The sequence below is a fragment of the Dendrobates tinctorius genome, unplaced genomic scaffold, assembly GCF_039654945.1.
Source record: "Dendrobates tinctorius isolate UK_male_01 unplaced genomic scaffold, ASM3965494v1 ptg000036l, whole genome shotgun sequence".
Taxonomy (NCBI): Eukaryota; Metazoa; Chordata; class Amphibia; order Anura; family Dendrobatidae; genus Dendrobates; species Dendrobates tinctorius.
Window position 1 is genome coordinate 31,273,325 of NW_027361704.1, and position 20,295 is coordinate 31,293,619.

Here is a 20,295-nt window from a genome sequence, read left to right on the forward strand (position 1 = left end):
GTCACCAAACAGCACAGTGAGTATCTGTAGTCCTCTATACAGGCCCACTCACTGATTCCAAGATTCCAAGATTATAGACACCTGTGATGCTAATTAGTGGACACACCTTGATTTATCATGTCCCTTTTGTCACATTATTTTCAGGGGTGCCATTATTTCTGTCCAGGCCTATTTCAGGAGGTTTTTTTTTTTTTAATTCTGTGGAAGCATGGTTGAAAAACAATGTCTGATTTTCATTTGTTCATGTTCATAGATTTTTTATTTATTATTACTTTTGTCAGATTCAAGTTATTTCTGCCACTATTGTGGGTTTTTCTGTCATTAAATGAGGGGTACCAACAATTTTGACCACGTGTGTATACTCAAACAAAATCCCAAACAATGGTTTTGGAGGGGTAGTAATTCATAGACGTGGATATTATAAAATGAAATATTTTAATGAAATTATTTTAAAAGGATTTTACATTTAAAAGTTTAAAAATAAGGATTTACAATGAGGTAGTAAGGTACAAGTTAACAATAGCAGGGGGCTTTGTTGTGAATTCACTTTTGGGCCTACCTCTGGTTACTAGTGAAGGTAGTGGATATGGTTATATTGACAGAGGGGTCACAAGTTCTCTTTCCGGGCTCCCTCTGGTGGTTACTAGAGGTAATGGAGCTGATCTAATTAACAGAGGCCTGCCACCTGATAATGAGGAGGATGACTGGAGATCTGGAGTTTCTGACTGGATTTAAGACAGCCGACTCCCTCTATCCCTGCTGGTGATTTTTTCCTGCCTCCTGAGGTCTTAGTTTCCAGCTCAGTCCCTGCATGCTCAGCTAAGTGTTCTTTTGCTATTGTTCACATTTGATCTGGTTTTCTCTATTTCAGTTTTGTGTGTTCAGCCAGCTCCGGCTGGGGCTGTGCTGAATTTCCATCCTTATGTTACTGCTTGTGCCAGTTTGTTTTTGTCCCTTATTAGATTGGCCTCTTTTTGCTCTGCTTTCAGAATATACCAGAGTGCTGATATAGTGGGCGAAGTCTAGTGACTTCAGTATTTTTCTATCAGACGTGATGGGCATTTTTTGCAGTTTTTTTTGCGTGATTGCAGACAGAGTCTTTCCTTTGCTATCCTGTCTAGTTAGTGTGGGCCACATCATTTGCTCAGTCTATTTTCCTACCTGCATTTGTGTTTTCACCTTGCCTCACCGTCAATATATGTTTGGGGGCTATCTATTCCTTTATGGTCTGCTCTGGGGCAGTTTAGATTTCCTCTTTCTTGCTTTAGGCTTATTTAGTTCTCTGGCTGTGTTGAGGCGTCTTGGATCATTGTAGGTACGCTCCACGGCTACTGCTAGTTGTGTGGATAGGATCAAGGGTCTGCAATCCGCTTAATTACCAACCTCTCTGGTTTTCTATGGCTTGGCTTGGTCTTGCTTTCCTCCTCGGTGACCCAATCATAACAGGGCTCAGCAGCACTCGGAAGGACTTAGCTAATTTTAATCATAGTGACAGGTGTGTCTGAGCAGTCTCAGTGTATGTTCAGAATCAACTTTAGATAAAATGCAACGTACCATACTGTTAGTAAAGTTCTAAGGACAAGTGCCTATGAACCAACAGGGTGCTGCAAAGCAATCATTAGATATAGAATTACAAACATTAGTGTATACCCTGCTAGAATTACCGCAGCTACCACCCGAGAGCACCATTTCGCCAAAGCCGGCTTCTTAAATGCCCCCAAACACTTTGCATTACAATATTGTTACTGATTTTCCCCAAGGTTTTTTTTTTAGGGTAAGTGTCCATGAGTGTCTGGTAATTCTAGAAATAACTGTACCCCCTGACGATCACAGACGCCGAAACAAGCGTCGGGGAATATGCTTCATCGCCACACTCACCCCTTATTGCCATACAGGTACAGTCTATTAAGGGTCCTATTTAATGCATATTACCAGATATACTGTAACCTGCAGACAATTCCTATGACATTATACCATATATTTCCTTCACAGCGTTCCTTCTGTGACTTTGGAATCCCCATATAGACACACGCACATGCACTTTTTTTAAAGCACTGATGCTGCTTACAAAACACACTCTGCACTTAAGATTACCTGCATGCATTGATATAGCTTAATGGTAAATACACACAGAGTGTTGATAACAATACATCAATTTAAGCTAATACACTACTTGCACATTAATAAATCCTCTTTTCCATCTGGATTTATACTAGTTTCCATACCAATGTTTGTCATCTATGGTAATTATTTATCACAACTAAGCATATGTCCATAATTTTTATGTGAGTGTTGTCTTGAAGCTGCGTTTGTTGTACTACCAGACCCTTTTCTCCTCACCCTATACCTTTTAATGTATTTGACTAAATAAAGATGTATACTTTTTAACTACACAACTGGACTTTCATCCTCGGTTCTTTTTTCTTCTTTTGCATGCATGTTCACCGATGAGTCCATAAATAAACATGTGGTATTAGTAGATAATTTTCTCTTCTATTTATTCCATTTCACACATTTGTCATAATTGTATACTACCTAAATGTGTATTTTCATCTGCATACTTCCTTCCCCCTTTTTTTAATTTCTTGTTAACATTTGTATGTACAACGCATGTTAATATTGAGCTGCATATCACAGGAGGGGTGGAGTCGTACTAGCAGTCACGTGACTAGTGATCAAACCTTCAGCAGCACACAGCCTGATAAGTGACACATCTTTGAATTCTGTGTTTTAACCCCTTCCTCATGTTGTCCTCAGATTTTTAAGCAAAACTCTGTTCACGGATTCTCCTCAACAGCTCCCAATGTCTGTTTTTGTCTACAGTGCTGATATCACATTAATAGCACTGCAGCCAACAAGTGAATGGAATTCAGGGTTTTTTTAAACTGAGAATCTCTTTTTTACAGTTGTGGCCAAAAGTATTGACACCCCTGCAATTCTGTCAGATAATACTCAGTTTCTTCCTGAAAATGATTGCAAACACAAATTCTTTGGTATTATTATCTTCATTTAATTTGTCTTAAATGAAAAAACACAAAAAGAATTGTCCTAAAGCCAAATTGGATATAATTCCACACAAAACATAAAAAAGAGGGTGGACAAAAGTATTGGCACTGTTCGAAAAAGCATGTGATGCTTCTCTAATTTGTGTAATTAACAGCACCTGTAACTTACCTGTGGCACCTAACAGGTGTTGGCAATAACTAAATCACACTTGCAGCCAGTTGACATGGATTAAAGTTGACTCAACCTCTGTCCTGTGTCCTTGTGTGTGCCACATTGAGCATGGAGAAAAGAAAGAAGACCAAAGAACTGTCTGAGGACTTGAGAAACCAAATTGTGAGGAAGCATGAGCAATCTCAAGGCTACAAGTCCATCTCCAAAGACCTGAATGTTCCTGTGTCTACCGTGCGCAGTGTCATCAAGAAGTTTAAAGCCCATGGCACTGTGGCTAACCTCCCTAGATGTGGACGGAAAAGAAAAATTGACAAGAGATTTCAACGCAAGATTGTGCAGATGTTGGATAAAGAATCTCGACTAACATCCAAACAAGATCAAGCTGCCCTGCAGTCCTAGGGTACCACAGTGTCAACCCGTACTATCCGTCGGCATCTGTTTGAAAAGGAACTGTATGGTAGGAGACCCAGGAAGACCCCACTTCTTACCCCGAGACATAAAAAAGCCAGGCTTGAGTTTGCCAAAACTTACCTGAAAAAGCCTAAAATGTTTTGGAAGAATGTTCTCTGGTCAGATGAGACAAAAGTAGAGCTTTTTGGGCAAAGGCATCAACATAGAGTTTATAGGAGAAAAAAAGAGGCATTCAAAGAAAAGAACACAGTCCCTACAGTCAAACATGGCGGAGGTTCCCTGATGTTTTGGGGTTGCTTTGCTGCCTCTGGCACTGGACTGCTTGACCATGTGCATGGCATTATGAAGTCAGAAGACTACCAGTAAATTTTGCAGCATAATGTAGGGCCCAGTGTGAGAAAGCTGGGTCTCCCTCAGAGGTCATGGGTCTTCCAGCAGGACAATGACCCAAAACACACTTCAAAAAGTACTAGAAAATGGTTTGAGAGAAAGCACTGGAGACTTCTAAGGTGGCCAGCAATGAGTCCAGACCGGAATCCCATAGAACACCTGTGGAGAGATCTAAAACTGGCAGTTTGGAGAAGGCACCCTTCAAATATCAGGGACCTGGAGCAGTTTGCCAAAGAAGAATGGTCTAAAATTCCAGCAGAGCATTGTAAGAAACTCATTGATGGCTACAGAAGCGGTTGGTCGCAGTTATTTTGGCTAAAGGTTGTGCAACCAAGTATTAGGCTGAGGGTGCCATTACTTTTGTCTGGCTCATTTTTGGAGTTTTGTGTGAAATGATCAATGTTTTGCTTTTTGCTTCATTCTCTTTTGTGTTTTTTCATTTAAGACAAATTAAATGAAGATAATAATACCAAAGAATTTGTGTTTGCAATCATTTTCAGGAGGAAACTGAGTATTATCTGACAGAATTGCAGGGGTGTCAATACTTTTGCCACAACTGTAGATGCCAGCTTATTTGCTTATTTTATTTCAGGAAGCTGGGAGGCAGGGGAGTGATGTACTCTAGAAAATAATGATGAGTCAATTGCTTTAAGTTGATTGATTTGTATAATTCCTCTACTGATACAGAAATGTGATACATGCAAAGCATTTTTATTTGCTCAATTTCGATGGCATAAAAAAATGCCACTAACATTGCTATGGAAAATGCATGAAATTCCTGTTTTTTCAAACAATTAACATTTCTAAATAAAAATCTTGTGTGAGGTATCAGTTCTGGAAAAAAAGAGGGGCAAACCCTAACAGCTTGAGATCCCTGTGCAAGAAGTGTGCTTTTGGGCCCCTCTCCTTTTAGGCCAACAAAGCTACAGATGACATGTATTGTACTATACATTATAAGGTATGGCCATACATAGGGGAGGACACTGTATAATAAATAAAGGATGCTATACATAACAAGATAGGATGCCACTTGATAAATGATAGGACTATAGATATCAAGAGAGAATGCTGAGTAATAACAGAGCAGCGCTATGCACAGAGGAATCTATGTAATAGGGGACAGTGTTATACATAACAAGGGAGTATATCATGTACTAAGGGATGATGCTAAAATAATACATTTCTTTACAAACAATGGTATTACTTCCATTATCTCTCTGCAGGTCATACAGCATAGATGCAGAATAAATATTTACAGTAATTTACCTATAATATCTCATCTGTCAGAGTCATTTTCTTTTGATTTCTTTTTCATTTGGCAAGACCTTCATGTCAACATCTTCCAGCTCATCTCATAGTCATAGCACTAATCTTATAGCACTGATCACCAAGTCCCTGAAAATATCAAAGTCACATGTAATGTATTGTACTTATACATTTGCCCCTAAAGAAAAAAATCCTCCACGCTTAAGTTCTAAATACATATATGTACTACACCATGAACACACAGCATACAATCAGATAGTAAGTGTATTTGAGAACCGAAATATGATAAACAGTAATAGAAATGTTATTGGTATATCAAGTATAAAGATGAAACACGTACACATAAATGTTTAAAAAGTTTGAGACCACACGGTGGCACCCCAATCCCATAAACTATAGGAAGTAAGATAGCAGTTGTATGTAGAACCTAAACAAATAGTATAGTAAAATGTAAGCTGAGGCTAAGATGTACCAAACATGTATGAAGGACAGACAAAAACCTAAATGATTGCCTGCTTAGAGAGAACCTGTGAAATACCAAAAAAAATCCTAGCCTTCTGCCATTCTAACACAGAGTAGTAATAGTCAAATTTTACCTCTAGTAGGGATGTGAAGCACACCATACAGCCGACGTACGGGCAATGTTATTCGCTAATTATATACAGATGGTGGTATCCCTACACGTGGACGCTGTCAATACCTATTGACCTCATCGGAAAGGACCAGAAATGGGCCTCTTTTTCACTTCAAATGGGTTATAATAAGATGAACAAGCATAGTGCACATCAAGACGTTCTTTGAGCATCTCGATGAACCACCTTTGGGGAAACACATTGAGGCATTGCCTGAGGCATAATCAATGGGATAAGTAAACCCCTATTTCTTTTACCGCCTGCACTTTAATCTCTGTGGGAAGAGAATCCTCCCCGTTTACTTATTGATGTATGTAAAAATGAATTAAGCACAGATACTTTATTCATTTGTGTATTCATTAAGGACAGACACCTTATTCATTTACCTGTTATCATTGTCGCTGTTATATGTGAGTATCAGTATCAACCGACACGACGAATCAGAATACTTAGTTTGAATGCTTGAAGAACATGACCAGTAAATGACGCCTATCATCATACTTGCAGCTTTGATATGAGATATAATATGAAGGAAGATTAGGCACCTGGTCTAATGGCATTCATTTTTCGCACTCACTAATATAGTTGTCTCCAGAATATTTTTCTTTGATCAAGTAATTAGTGGGGTGCGCATGTCTAAAAAGTGTCTATGTATATAGATATGCAAATTGCCTCTTCATAGAGAAAGAGGACTTGAACTCTATAGCACCACCTGTTGGTAGTAGCGATCCTGCAAGTCACAATCAATCCTATAACGAGTCTTGTAATATGACTTAGGATAAAAGCCAAATCAGAATCTCAATTTGCAGACACGGTGTTTCGGGCTATTGGCCCTCGTCAGTGCAAAGTATGAGAACTGATTTGGCTAGACTGGACTGGACTGAGGTCTAAGGGGTAAGGTTTCTCCTCATGGAGAGTGACATGCCAGCTCTGACTTATCAAGATAAGGAGGCCTATTCGCCGTGCAATGCTCCTATGGGAAAATAATATGCAAATTGCCTCTTCAGAGAAGAAGAGGACTTGAACTCTATAGCGCTAGCTGTTGGTAGTAGCGATCCTACAAGTCACAATCAACCCTTTAACAAGTCTTTTAATATGACTTAGGGTAAAAGCCCAATCAGAATCTCAATTTGCAGACATGGTGTTTCGGGCTATTGGCCCTCATCAGTGCAAAGAATGAGAACTGATTTGGCTAGTTGAGATGCTCTGGACTGAGGTCTAAGGGGTAAGGTTTCTCCTTGTGGAGAGTTACATACCAGCTCTGGCTTGTCAAGATAAGGAGGCTTATTCGCCGTGCAATGATCCTCTGGGAAATTTAATATGCAAATTGCCTCTTCAGAGAGAAAGAGGACTTGAACTCTATAGTGCCACCTGTTGGTAGTTGGGATCCTACAAGTCACAATCAACCCTTTAACGAGTCTTGTAATATGTATATAGAATGTTTGCCTCTCTCAGAATTTTATGTATATGGTATACAATATATATGGTGTTATTAATTAGAGCTGCAAGGAATTTATTGTTCATCAAACACCCTGGGCGAGTTAATTTGCTCTAATTGTTCCTGTACCAGAGAACAGGGATTAATATGGTCTCTAAGGGACAGCTGTTGAGGAGCAGGGGCGTCTATTGTCGTGTTAAATAGGGAGTCAACCTCCACTGCAAGTTAGCCCAGAAATTAAGGCTACCTAAGGCCTGTCAGGGTGTTTTTTCTGCTTTTGTGTCTATGTTTGTTATTTGTGAGTTTACATTTTAAATATCTAATATACATTGTAAGTTATTACAAGTCTTTTTTGTCGCTACCGGATTGTTGATGACCTTGGATTACTTATACTTTACTCTTGAAAAAGAATAAAAAACAAATCTGAACTGAGAAAAGTAAGTTAATGTGTATGCACAATGTAAGTGCATATCAACACATGACCATTAACCAGAGGAAACAAAAAGCAAAAAACACAAATATCCTGAACTAAAAGTAAAAAATATACTGCAAATAATGTATAAAGGTAATAATAATAATAAGGGTATTTAGTAAACATAATTTTGATCAAAATAATGTACAAGCCATCCCGCCACGTCATGGCAACCCTTGTGGGACAGTCCTACTCTAGTATTTAAAACCTTTTCACTTGCCAAGTGGCGTGAACGTGAATAAGGGTCGAGCGGCTGAACCACTAGTAACAGCTTAGGCCAGACTGGATGGCTTTCCCAGCTCAGAAAGAGGGCGGTCACACCCATATATGCACTGAATGCACAATGAAATGAATAAAAAACAAATCAGAACTGAGAAAAGTAAGTTAATGTGTATGCACAATGTAAGTGCATATTAACACATGACCATTAACCAGAGGAAACAAAAAGCAAAAAACACAAATATCCTGAACTAAAAGTAAAAAATATACTGCAAATAATGCATAAAGGTAGTAATAATAATAAGGGTATTTAGTAAACATAATTTTGATCAAAATAATGTACAAGCCATCCCGCCACGTCACGGCAACCCTTGTGGGACAGTACCTACTCTAGTATTTATAACTGCATTATTTGCAGTATATTTTTTACTTTTAGTTCAGGATATTTGTGTTTTTTGCTTTTTGTTTCCTCTTGAAAAAGAATAAAACCAAGGCAATATTGCCATAGTCACCCCCAGCTTGAGTCCTGGCTGTAGACCAAATTAACCTTATTGAAATCTTCCCCTACACAGCTGACCCCTCTACTTCTGGGCCCATGTGCAGCTGAACTGACCGCACTGGCAGTATGTCCGCCACTGTGAAAGACGCCCTATTGTTTTTATCTATTGTATTTAAGAGTAAGTATTTATTATTTAGAAAAAATTAAGAAAATTATTTGGATAACCGTGCAAAAAGTCACAAAAAAAAGGGAACTATTATTGTGCTCAATTTCAAGTAATTTGTATCTTCTTCGCCTAAGAGTTTTATTTTTGAAAGTCATGAAAGTTCCTCATCATTAACGTATTTTTTTTTAATCTATTTTTAAAAACCATACTAATTACTTATCGGTAGTGGAAAATCAAGGTCTTCATGCCCAGTGGGCTTACAATCTAATTTTCCTGTCACTGTCATACACACCTTCTATGTGCAATCTAAATAGCAATCAATTAACCTGTCAGTATGTTATTTTTGCCTGCCAATAAAAAAAGGAGTCTGGAGCCTGCAGGTTACTTATTTGAACACAAAGAGAAACTTCTCACAGATGGTGAACTGGCTTGATATGAGCCTCCTGAGTCCTTAACTTTGTGCTGCAACAAAGTACTGATCATGAAACATACATAACCAAGGATATAATAATAATAATAATAATAATAATATATAAATACCACTTATACTCTTGGTAGGCACTATAGTTTATTATTGTAAGTTGAACATTTTATGTAAAGTAGTTAAAATTCAGATATTAGTGACATTAGATAAATAAAAGTACCAACAATTACTGTATGTAACTCTAATAAATCTATAAAATATTTTTGTAGAATTTGCTTTTTCAGTATAGTTCTGCAAAGATATAAAAATATGAAGTGTCCATTTAGTGTCAGTAATCTTCATTGGCTTAGTTTCATTAGGTAATGAAAATTTGAGCACAAAACCTGTGTCTATTTAGATCACATATTTATTGTATAATCTTTGATAATAATCCACTTGGAATTATGAAGGTTAAATCCAGTATATAGCAGGCTTTATTCAATTTAAAAGATAAAGGGAAGCTGACTCTTCCAAATGCAGGCACAAATAACAGTGAAAGCAGATCTGTCAATTTCACAATACATACATAGATAGATTTTACATAGATTTTATTGCTGTGTTTTATTAGAGATTTGCCTGCTTGTTAGTTCAGCCTCAAGAATCAATGTTTCCATTCAATGACAGTAAGTAGAGGAAGACATGCAGTTTGGATCTTCTGCACATATGAGGAAGTCTCAAGATTGGTAATCAAGGTAAGCAAACATTCAGGGGCGTCAAGCCATTGTTCTCCCAGTCACTAGTCCCATTGTGTGGTTGGGGATGGTAGAACCAATGGATTCATTACCGCATGTGGTCTAAGATGCAGTCCCAGCTGATGGGGCACGGTCTAAAGGTACTGCCACACTTAAGGCCCCGTCTCACTAAGCAATCTCGGTAGCGAGATCGCTGCTGAGTCACAACTTTTGTGACGTAACAGTGATCTCACCAGCGAGATTGCTGTGTGTGACAGCGATCAGCGAGCGGCCCCCCTGCCGGTATCACTGATCGCTGCAAGAAATCTCTGGACATTTCTTTGGTCGCTGGTCTCCCGCTGGCCAGCACGCATCGCTGTGTGTGACAGCGGGAGACCAGCGATCAGGTGTAAAAAATAATTAAAAAAATAAAAAATATAGTTATTCTCACCTTCCGACGTCCCGTTCAGCCATCCTGCCTCTCTCCACGCTCCGGTCCCAGTGATCCTTTGCACGAATGACCGCGAGACTTTGTTATCCCGCGAGACCGTGACATCTCGCGGTCATTCATGCAAAGGATCACTGGGACCGGAGCGTGGAGAGAGGCCGGAAGACTGCGCGGGACATCGGATGGTGAGAATAACTATATTTTTTATTTTGATTCTATTTTTTACAGGATGTCCAGCGATGCCGGGCGCTCGGCATCGCTGTGCTGATCGCTGGTGAAGCTGTCTGTGTGACAGCTCACCAGCGATCACATAGCGACTTACTAGCGATCCTGACACCTTGATATCGGTGTCGGGATCGCTGGTAAGTCGCTTAGTGAGACGGGGCCTTTAGCGATGTACCAGCAATCCCGACCAGCGATATGACGCAGTCAGGATCGCTGGTACATCGCTAAGTGGTCGCTAGTGAGCTGCCACACAGGCAGATCTCACCAGCAACATCGCTGGGGACGGGGGTCGCTACTTACCTGTCACACCAGGCGATCCTGCGTCCTCCCCCCGGCTCCACGCGTCGCTCGTCCTCACAGCAAGAAGCACCACAGGAAGCTGACGACGAGAAACAGTCCTGGACGTTCTCGCGCGATCAGCGATAACCAGCGGGGGAGCGGGTTGTAGGTAAGTATCACACACAGCGATATCGCTAGCAATATCGCTATAACATCACAAGTTATAGCGATATTGCTAGCGATATCGCTTAGTGTGACATTACTTTTAGGAAAATACCTCTACCGATACACTGTAGCTTGGGGAAGGGAGGTGTTTCCCTAGGGCTGGGTTCAATTCTGGTTGGCATCTTAGGGTATTTATGACACTGATGGGGAAATGATGTGGCTGTTGCTGGCTGGAGGGGTACTCACATGCTACTGTCGTGATATCTATCGTCTGGAGGAACACAGGCTGTGATTTCCGATTATATCGGCAAGAGATACCAAAATCTGTGAGCCAACCAAAAGTTGGGAGACAGTGGGTATTGACTGGAATGAGGGCTGTGGAACTATCTATTCTCGGTTGGGATCTACCTGGAGTTGCTGTATGACCACGTACAGAGGAAATAATGTCGTTAACCTGCCTATATGATAATTACAACCTCAGATTTTCACAAGTGGTGGCAGCAGTGGTATGACTTATCTTTGGACAGCATGCCAGGGAAAATTAACCCCTTTCTGACATCAGACATGCTATCCCGTCCATGGGACCCGGGCCCCTATGCCCAGGGACGGGATAGTACGTCTTGCGCGATCAGCGGCGCCTACTTGGTGAGCGCCGCTGATCGCGGCCGGGTGTCAGCTGATTATCACAGCTGACACCCGGCACAATGTGTCAGGGGCGGTCACGGACCGCCCCCGACACGTTAACCCCTTGCACACCGCGATCAAACATGATCGCGGTGTACCAGGGGTTAAAGGGAAGCATTGGCAGGGAGGAGGCTCCCTCCGTGCTTCCCTGAGCCCCCCACAGCAGCGCAATGTGCAGCGCTGCTGCGGGGGTCTCTTTACCTACAGGCCCCCAAATCCAAGATGGCGACGGGGGCCTTCAGGGGCCTGCAGGGAGCTGGCTTCCTCAGTGCCTGCGAAGCGCAGGCATGAGGAAGTCTGCAGTAGTGCCTGTGACAGATCGCTGATCTGTCACAGTGATCTGTGATGTGACAGATCAGCGATCTGTCACAGGACAGTGAAGTCCCACCTGGGACTATGTAATAAAGTTAAAAAAATTTAAAAAAAGCGTTAAAATAATTTAAAAAAAATCGCCAAATAAATTAGAAAAAAAAAAAATATTCCCCCAATAAATTCTTTTTTTGGAAATAAAAAAAAAAAACAATAAAAGTACACACATTAGGTATTGCCGCGTCCGTAACGACCCGCCCTATAAAACTGTCCCATTAGTTAACCCCTTTAGCGAACCCCTTAAAAAATAAAAATAAAAAACGAAGCAAAAAATAATGATTTATTATCATACTGCCAAACAAAAAGTGTAATAACGCGCGATCAAAAAGACACATATAAATATCCATGGTACCGCTGAAAACATCATCGTGTCCTGCAAAAAACAAGCCGCCATACAGCATCATCAGCGAAAAAATAAAAAAGTTATAGCTCGCAGAATAAAGCAATGCAAAAATAATTATTTTTTATATAAAATAGTTTGCATTGCATAAAACCACCAAAACATAAAAAAGACATAAATAAGGTATCGCTGTAACTGTACTGACCCCAAGAATAAAACCGCCTTATCAATTTTACCGCACGCGGAACAGTGTAAACGCATCCCCCCAAAAGAAATTCATGAAACGCTGGTTTTTGTTCATTCTGCGTCCCAAAAATCGGAATAAAAAGTGATAAAAAAAGTCACGTGCCAGAAAATGGTACCAATAAAAACGTCAACTCGTCCCGCAAAAAATAAGATCTCACATGACTCAGTGGGTCAAAATATGGAAAAATTATAGCTCTCAATATGTGGTGATGCAAAAACTATTTTTACAATAAAAAGCGTCTTTCAGCGTGCGACAGCTGCCAAACATAAAAAACGCCATAAATAGTAAATCAAACCCCCCGTTATCACCAACTTAGTTAGGGAAAAATAATAAACTTAAAAGAAAATGTATTTATTTCCATTTTCCCATTTGGGTTAGGGTTAGGGCTAGGGTTAGGTCCAGGGCTAAGGTTAGGGCTAGGGCTAGGGTTAGGGTTAGGGCTAGGGTTAGGGTTAGGGCTAGGGTTAGGGCTAGGGTTAGGGCTGAGATTAGGGTTAGGGGTGTGTTGGCATTAGGGTTGGAGTCAGAATTGGGGGGTTTCCACTGTTTGGGCACATCAGGGGCTCTCCAAATGCAACATGGCGTCTGATCTCAATTCCAGCCAATTCTGAGTTGAAAAAGTCAAATGGTGCTCCTTCCCTTCCAAGCTCTGCCATGCGCCCAAACAGTGTTTTACCCCCACATATAGGGTATCAGCAAACTCAGGACAAATTGCAAAACAACTTTTGGGGTCCAATTTCTCCTGTTACCCTTAGGAAAATAAAAAATTGGGGGCAAAAATATCATTTTTGTGGAAAAAAATGATTTTTTTATAAACTTCTGTGAAGCACTTGGGGGATCAAAGTGCTCACCACACATCTAGATAAGTTCCATGGGGGGTCTAGTGTCCAAAATGGGGTCACTTGTGGGGAGTTTCAATAGTTTAGGTACATCAGGGGCTCTCCAAACGCACATGACACCCGCAGACCATTCCATCAAAGTCTGCATTCCAAAACGTCACTACTTCCCTTCCGAGCCCCGACGTGTGTCCATACAGTAGTTTTCTCCCACATATGGGGTGTCAGCGTACTCAGGACAAATTGGACAACAACTTTTGGGGTTCAATTTTTCCTGTTACCCTTGGGAAAATAAAAAAATTGGGGACTAATTGATCATGTTTGTGGAAAAAATACAATTTTTTATTTTCATGCCCGGGCATTATAAACTTCTGTGAAGCCCCTGGGGTTCAAAGTGCTCACCACACATCTAGATAAGTTCCGTGGGGGGTCTAGTGTCCAAAATGGGGTCATTTTTGGGGCGTTTCAATAGTTTAGGTACATGAGGGGCTCTCCAAACGCACATGACACCCGCAGACCATTCCATCAAAGTCTGCATTCCAAAATGTCACTACTTCCCTTCCGAGCCCCGACGTGTGCCCATACAATAGTTTTCTCCCACATATGGGGTATCAGTGTACTCAGGACAAATTGGACAACAACTTTTGGGGTCCAATTTCTCTTGTTACCCTTGGGAAGATAAAAAAATTGGGGACTAATTGATCATGTTTGTGGAAAAAATACGATTTTTTTATTTTCATGCCCGGGTATTATAAACTTCTGTGAAGCCCTTGGGGGTTCAAAGTGCTCACCACACATCTAGATAAGTTCCTTAGGGGTCTAGTTTCCAAAATGGGGTCATTTGTGGGGGGTTTCTACTGTTTAGGTACATTAGGGGCTCTCCAAAGGCAACATGACACCCGCAGAACATTCCCTCAAAGTCTGCATTCCAAAACGTCACTACTTCCCTTCCGAGCCCCGACGTGTGTCCATACAGTAGTTTTCTCCCATATAGGGGGCGTCAGCGTACTCAGGACAAATTGGACAACAACTTTTGGGGTCCAATTTCTCCTGTTACCCTTGGGAAAATAAAAAAATTGGGGACTAATTGATCATGTTTGTGGAAAAAATACGATTTTTTTATTTCATGCCCGGGCATTATAAACTTCTGTGAAGCCCTTGGGGGTTCAAAGTGCTCACCACACATCTAGATAAGTTCCTTGGGGGGTCTAGTTTAGAAAATGGTGTCATTTGTGGGGGGTTTCCACTGTTTTGGTACATCAGGGGTTTTCCAATCGCGACATGGTGTCCGATCTCAATTCCAGCCAAAAACGTCAAATGGCGCTGCTTCCCTTCCGAGCTCTGCCATGCGCCCAAATAGTGGTTTACCCCCACATGTGGGGTATTAGCTTACTCAGGACAAATTGCACAATAACTTTTATGGTCCTGTTACCCTTGGAAAAATAAGAATTGAGGGTGAAAAGATCATTTTTGTGGAAAAAATATGATTTTTTAATTGTACGGCTGTATGTTATAAACTTCTGTGAAGCCCTTGTGGGTTCAAAGTTCTCACCACACATCTAGATAAGTTCCTTAGGGGGTCTAGTTTCCAAAATGGTGTTATTTGTGGGGGGGTTTCCACTGTTTTGGTACATCAGGGGTTTTCCAATCGCGACATGGCGTCCGATCTCAATTCCAGCCAAAAACGTCAAATGGCGCTGCTTCCCTTCCGAGCTCTGCCATGTGCCCAAATAGTGGTTTACCCCCACATATGGGGTATCAGCATACTCAGGACAAATTGCACAATAACTTTTAGGGTCATGTTACCCTTGGGAAAATAAAAATTGGGGTGAAAAGATCATTTTTGTGGAAAAAATATGATTTTTTAATTGTACCGCTGCACGTTATAGACTTCTGTGAAGCCCTTGTGGGTTCAAACTTCTCACCACATATCTAGATAAGTTCCTTGGGGGGTCTAGTGTCCAAAATGGGGTCACTTGTGGGGAGTTTCAATAGTTTAGGTACATCAGGGGCTCTCCAAACGCACATGACACCCGCAGACCATTCCATCAAAGTCTGCATTCCAAAACGTCACTACTTCCCTTCCGAGCCCCGACGTGTGTCCATACAGTAGTTTTCTCCCACATATGGGGTGTCAGCGTACTCAGGACAAATTGGACAACAACTTTTGGGGTTCAATTTTTCCTGTTACCCTTGGGAAAATAAAAAAATTGGGGACTAATTGATCATGTTTGTGGAAAAAATACAATTTTTTATTTTCATGCCCGGGCATTATAAACTTCTGTGAAGCCCCTGGGGTTCAAAGTGCTCACCACACATCTAGATAAGTTCCGTGGGGGGTCTAGTGTCCAAAATGGGGTCATTTGTGGGGCGTTTCAATAGTTTAGGTACATGAGGGGCTCTCCAAACGCACATGACACCCGCAGACCATTCCATCAAAGTCTGCATTCCAAAACGTCACTACTTCCCTTCCGAGCCCCGACGTGTGCCCATACAATAGTTTTCTCCCACATATGGGGTATCAGTGTACTCAGGACAAATTGGACAACAACTTTTGGGGTCCAATTTCTCTTGTTACCCTTGGGAAAATAAAAAAATTGGGGACTAATTGATCATGTTTGTGGAAAAAATACAATTTTTTAATTTTCATGCCCGGGTATTATAAACTTCTGTGAAGCCCTTGGGGGTTCAAAGTGCTCACCACACATCTAGATAAGTTCCTTAGGGGTCTAGTTTCCAAAATGGGGTCATTTGTGGGGGGTTTCTACTGTTTAGGTACATTAGGGGCTCTCCAAAGGCAACATGACACCCACAGAACATTCCCTCAAAGTCTGCATTCCAAAACGTCACTACTTCCCTTCCGAGCCCCGACGTGTGTCCATACAGTAGTTTTCTCACATATATGGGGCGTCAGCGTACTCAGGACAAATTGGACAACAACTTTTGGGGTTCAATTTCTCCTGTTACCCTTGGGAAAATAAAAAAATTGGGGACTAATTGATCATGTTTGTGGAAAAAATACGATTTTTTTATTTTCATGCCCGGGCATTATAAACTTCTGTGAAGCCCTTGGGGGTTCAAAGTGCTCACCACACATCTAGATAAGTTCCTTGGGGGGTCTAGTTTAGAAAATGGTGTCATTTGTGGGGGGTTTCCACTGTTTTGGTACATCAGGGGTTTTCCAATCGCGACATGGTGTCCGATCTCAATTCCAGCCAAAAACGTCAAATGGCGCTGCTTCCCTTCCGAGCTCTGCCATGCGCCCAAATAGTGGTTTACCCCCACATGTGGGGTATTAGCGTACTCAGGACAAATTGCACAATAACTTTTATGGTCCTGTTACCCTTGGAAAAATAAGAATTGAGGGTGAAAAGATCATTTTTGTGGAAAAAATATGATTTTTAATTGTACGGCTGTATGTTATAAACTTCTGTGAAGCCCTTGTGGGTTCAAAGTTCTCACCACACATCTAGATAAGTTCCTTAGGGGGTCTAGTTTCCAAAATGGTGTTATTTGTGGGGGGTTTCCACTGTTTTGGTACATCAGGGGTTTTCCAATCGCGACATGGCGTCCGATCTCAATTCCAGCCAAAAACGTCAAATGGCGCTGCTTCCCTTCCGAGCTCTGCCATGTGCCCAAATAGTGGTTTACCCCCACATATGGGGTATCAGCATACTCAGGACAAATTGCACAATAACTTTTAGGGTCCTATTACCCTTGGGAAAATAAAAATTGGGGTGAAAAGATCATTTTTGTGGAAAAAATATGATTTTTTAATTGTACCGCTGCACGTTATAGACTTCTGTGAAGCCCTTGTGGGTTCAAACTTCTCACCACATATCTAGATAAGTTCCTTGGGGGGTCTAGTTTCCAAAATGGGGTCACTTGTAGGGGGTTTCCACTGTTTAGGTACATCAGGGGCTCTCAAAATGTGACATGGCGTCCGATCTGAATTCCAGCCAATTTTGCATTGAAAAAGTCAAACGGCGCTCCTTCCATTCTGAGCTCTGCCATGCGCCGAAACAGTGGTTCCCCCCACATATCAGGTATGAGTGTACTCAAGACAAATTGCACAATAACTTTTGCAGTCCAATTTCTCCTGTTACCCTTGGTAAAATAAAAAAATTGAATCTGAAGTATTTTTTTGTGAAAAAAAGTTAGATGTTCATTTTTTTTTAAATATTCAAAAAAATTCCTGTGACGCACCTAAAGGGTTAATAAACTTCTTGAATGTGTTTTTGAGCACCTTGAGGGGTGCGGTTTTTTGAATGGTGTCACTTTTGGGTATTTTCTATCATATAGACCATAGCACATAGCATATAGCATCATAGTCACGATTCCAGGTCTACTGAGTTGTGCAATACAGTGGCCCTGGTCATTCCTGACTGGGTATGTGTGAGTTGACTTGCTTTATTTTTTTTGGTTGTTGGAAAAATACTCGACCTAAATTCATCACTAAACGTTCATCTGGCAAATTTTGCGTTGGCTGCTTTCCTTGTCCGCAGCTTCTCTATATCCTGGGGAAGCCCATCCCAGGATGCAGTTTACATTGGAATACACTGCACAAGAGGTAATGATGGCAGACACTATAATAGCATTTATAGAAGAGCTGGATGCTTTCCCCAACAGAAATGGCATTGTGGGATATAGATAATTTAATCATGAAAAATGTATAATTGGTGGAGGAATGTTGAACTTGATGGACATGAGTCTTTCTTCAACCTACTTAACTATATATGTAACCATGTAGTATATTCTGCTTTTAAATTGGTGCGCATATTTACCTAATTATTTAAGCCCTTCCCGACCAATGACGCCACATAGGCGTCATGAAAACTGGTGCCAATCTGACCAGTGACGCCTATGTGGCGTCATGACTTTAAAGCCCCAAGATACAGGGGGCTTTGTTCTTCACCACAGGGGGTGTGGCTTCACCCCCACGTGGCTACGATCGCTCTGATTGGCTGTTAAAAGTGAAACAGCCAATCAGAGCGATAGTAATATTTCATCAATGAAAATTGATGAAATATTACAATCCTGCCATGGCCGATGCTGAAACAGCATCGGACATGGCTGGAGACACTAAGATAACCCCCCCGCTGACTGACGGCGGCGATCGTCCGCCGCTGTCACAATCTGCCCCCCTCCCCCTTCCCTCCACTCCCCCCCACCTTCCGATACCCCCCACAATACTCACTAACCCCCCCTGGCCGTCCCGGTGTCCCGCCGTCCGGCCGCCACGGTCCATGGGCGCCGCCATCTTGGAAAATGGCGGGCGCATGCGCAGTGTGCCCGCCGGCATTTCCCGGCGGCAGATTCATTTTTTTTATTTTGATCACTGTGATAAAATCTCACAGTGATCAAAATAAAAAAAAGTAAATCACTGCCCCCCTTATCACCCCCCATAGGGACAAATAATAATTTTTTTTATTTTTCAATTAGGGTTAGAAATAGGGCTAGGGTTAGGGCAAGGGATAGGGCTAGGGATAGGGTTAGGGCTAGGGCTAGGGTTAGAGCTAGAGTTAGGGCTAGGGTTAGGGCTAGGGTTAGGGTTAGCGCTAGGGTTAGGGGTGGGTTGGGGTTGGGAATAGGGTTAGGTTTGTGATTAGGGTTAGAGTTGGTATTAGGGTTAGGGGTGTGTTGGGGTTATGATTAGGGTTGGGATTAGGGTTGGGGGAGTGTTGGGGTTAGGGTTGGAGATAGAATTGAGGGGTTTCCACTGTTTAGGCACGTCAGTGGGTCTCCAAACACGACATGGCGCCACCATTTATTCCAGCCAATTTTGCGTTCAAAAAGTCAAACAGTGCTGCCTCCATTCTGAGCCCCGACGTGTGCCCAAACAGTGGTATACCCCCACATATGGGGTATCAGTGTACTCAGGAAAAATTGCACAAGAACTTTGGGGGTCAAATTTCTCCTGTTACCCTTGGGAAAATTAAAAATTGGGGGCTAAAATAATAATTTTTGTGGAGAAAAAATTATTTTTTATTTTCACGGCTCTGCGTTATAAACTTCTGTGAAGCACTTGGGGTTCAACGTGCTCACCACGCATCTAGATTAGTTCCCTGGGTGGTCTAGTTTCCAAAATGGTGTCACTTGTGGGGGGTTTCCACTGTTTAGGTACATCAGGGGCTCTGCAAATGTAACATGATGCCCGCAGACCATTCCATCAAGTCGACATTTGAAAACAACACTACTTCCCTTCCAAGTCCCAACGTGTGCCCAAACAGTGGTCGCCCACCCACATATGGGGTACCAGTGTACTCAGGACAAACTGGACAACAACTTTTGGGGTCCAATTTATCCTGGTACCCTTGTGAAAATAAAAAATAGTGGGCTAAAAATAATTTTTTGAGGGAAAAAAATATTTTTTATTCTCACGGTTCTGCATTATACACTTCTGTGAAGCACTTGGGGGTTCAACGTGCTCACCACACATCTAGATTAGTTGCTTGGGTGGTCTAGTTTCCAAAATGGGGTCACTTGTGGGGGATTTCCACTGTTTAGGTACATCAGGGGCTCTGTAAACGTAACATGATGCCCGCAAACCATCTCATCAAGACGACATTTCAAAACTTCACTACTTCCCTTCCGAGCCCCAACGTGTGCCCAAACAGTGTTCCCCCCACTTATAGGGTACCAGCGTACTCGGGACAAACTGGTCAACAACATTTGGGGTCAAATTTATCTTATTACCCTTGTGAAAATAAAAAATAGTGGGCTAAAAATCATTTTTTGAGGGAAAAAAATATGTTTTATTTTCATGGTTCTGCATTATACACTTCTGTGAAGCACTTGGGGGTTCAGCGTGCTCACCACACATCTAGATAAGCTCCGTAGGGGGTCTAGTTTCCAAAATGGGGTCATTTGTGGGGGGTTTCCACTGTTTAGGTACATC

At 41.7% G+C, this 20,295-nt stretch overlaps 1 long non-coding RNA gene across 1 annotated transcript in view; it reads right to left on the bottom strand.

The window, feature by feature from the left end:
* The window catches only part of LOC141087962 (uncharacterized), a 385,435-nt gene that overhangs the window by 142,696 nt on the left and 222,444 nt on the right, over nt 1-20,295 (bottom strand). The window contains exon 2 of the long non-coding RNA XR_012231784.1: nt 5,245-5,373. This is a non-coding gene — a long non-coding RNA (uncharacterized lncRNA). The remainder of the gene's footprint in view (nt 1-5,244; nt 5,374-20,295) is intronic.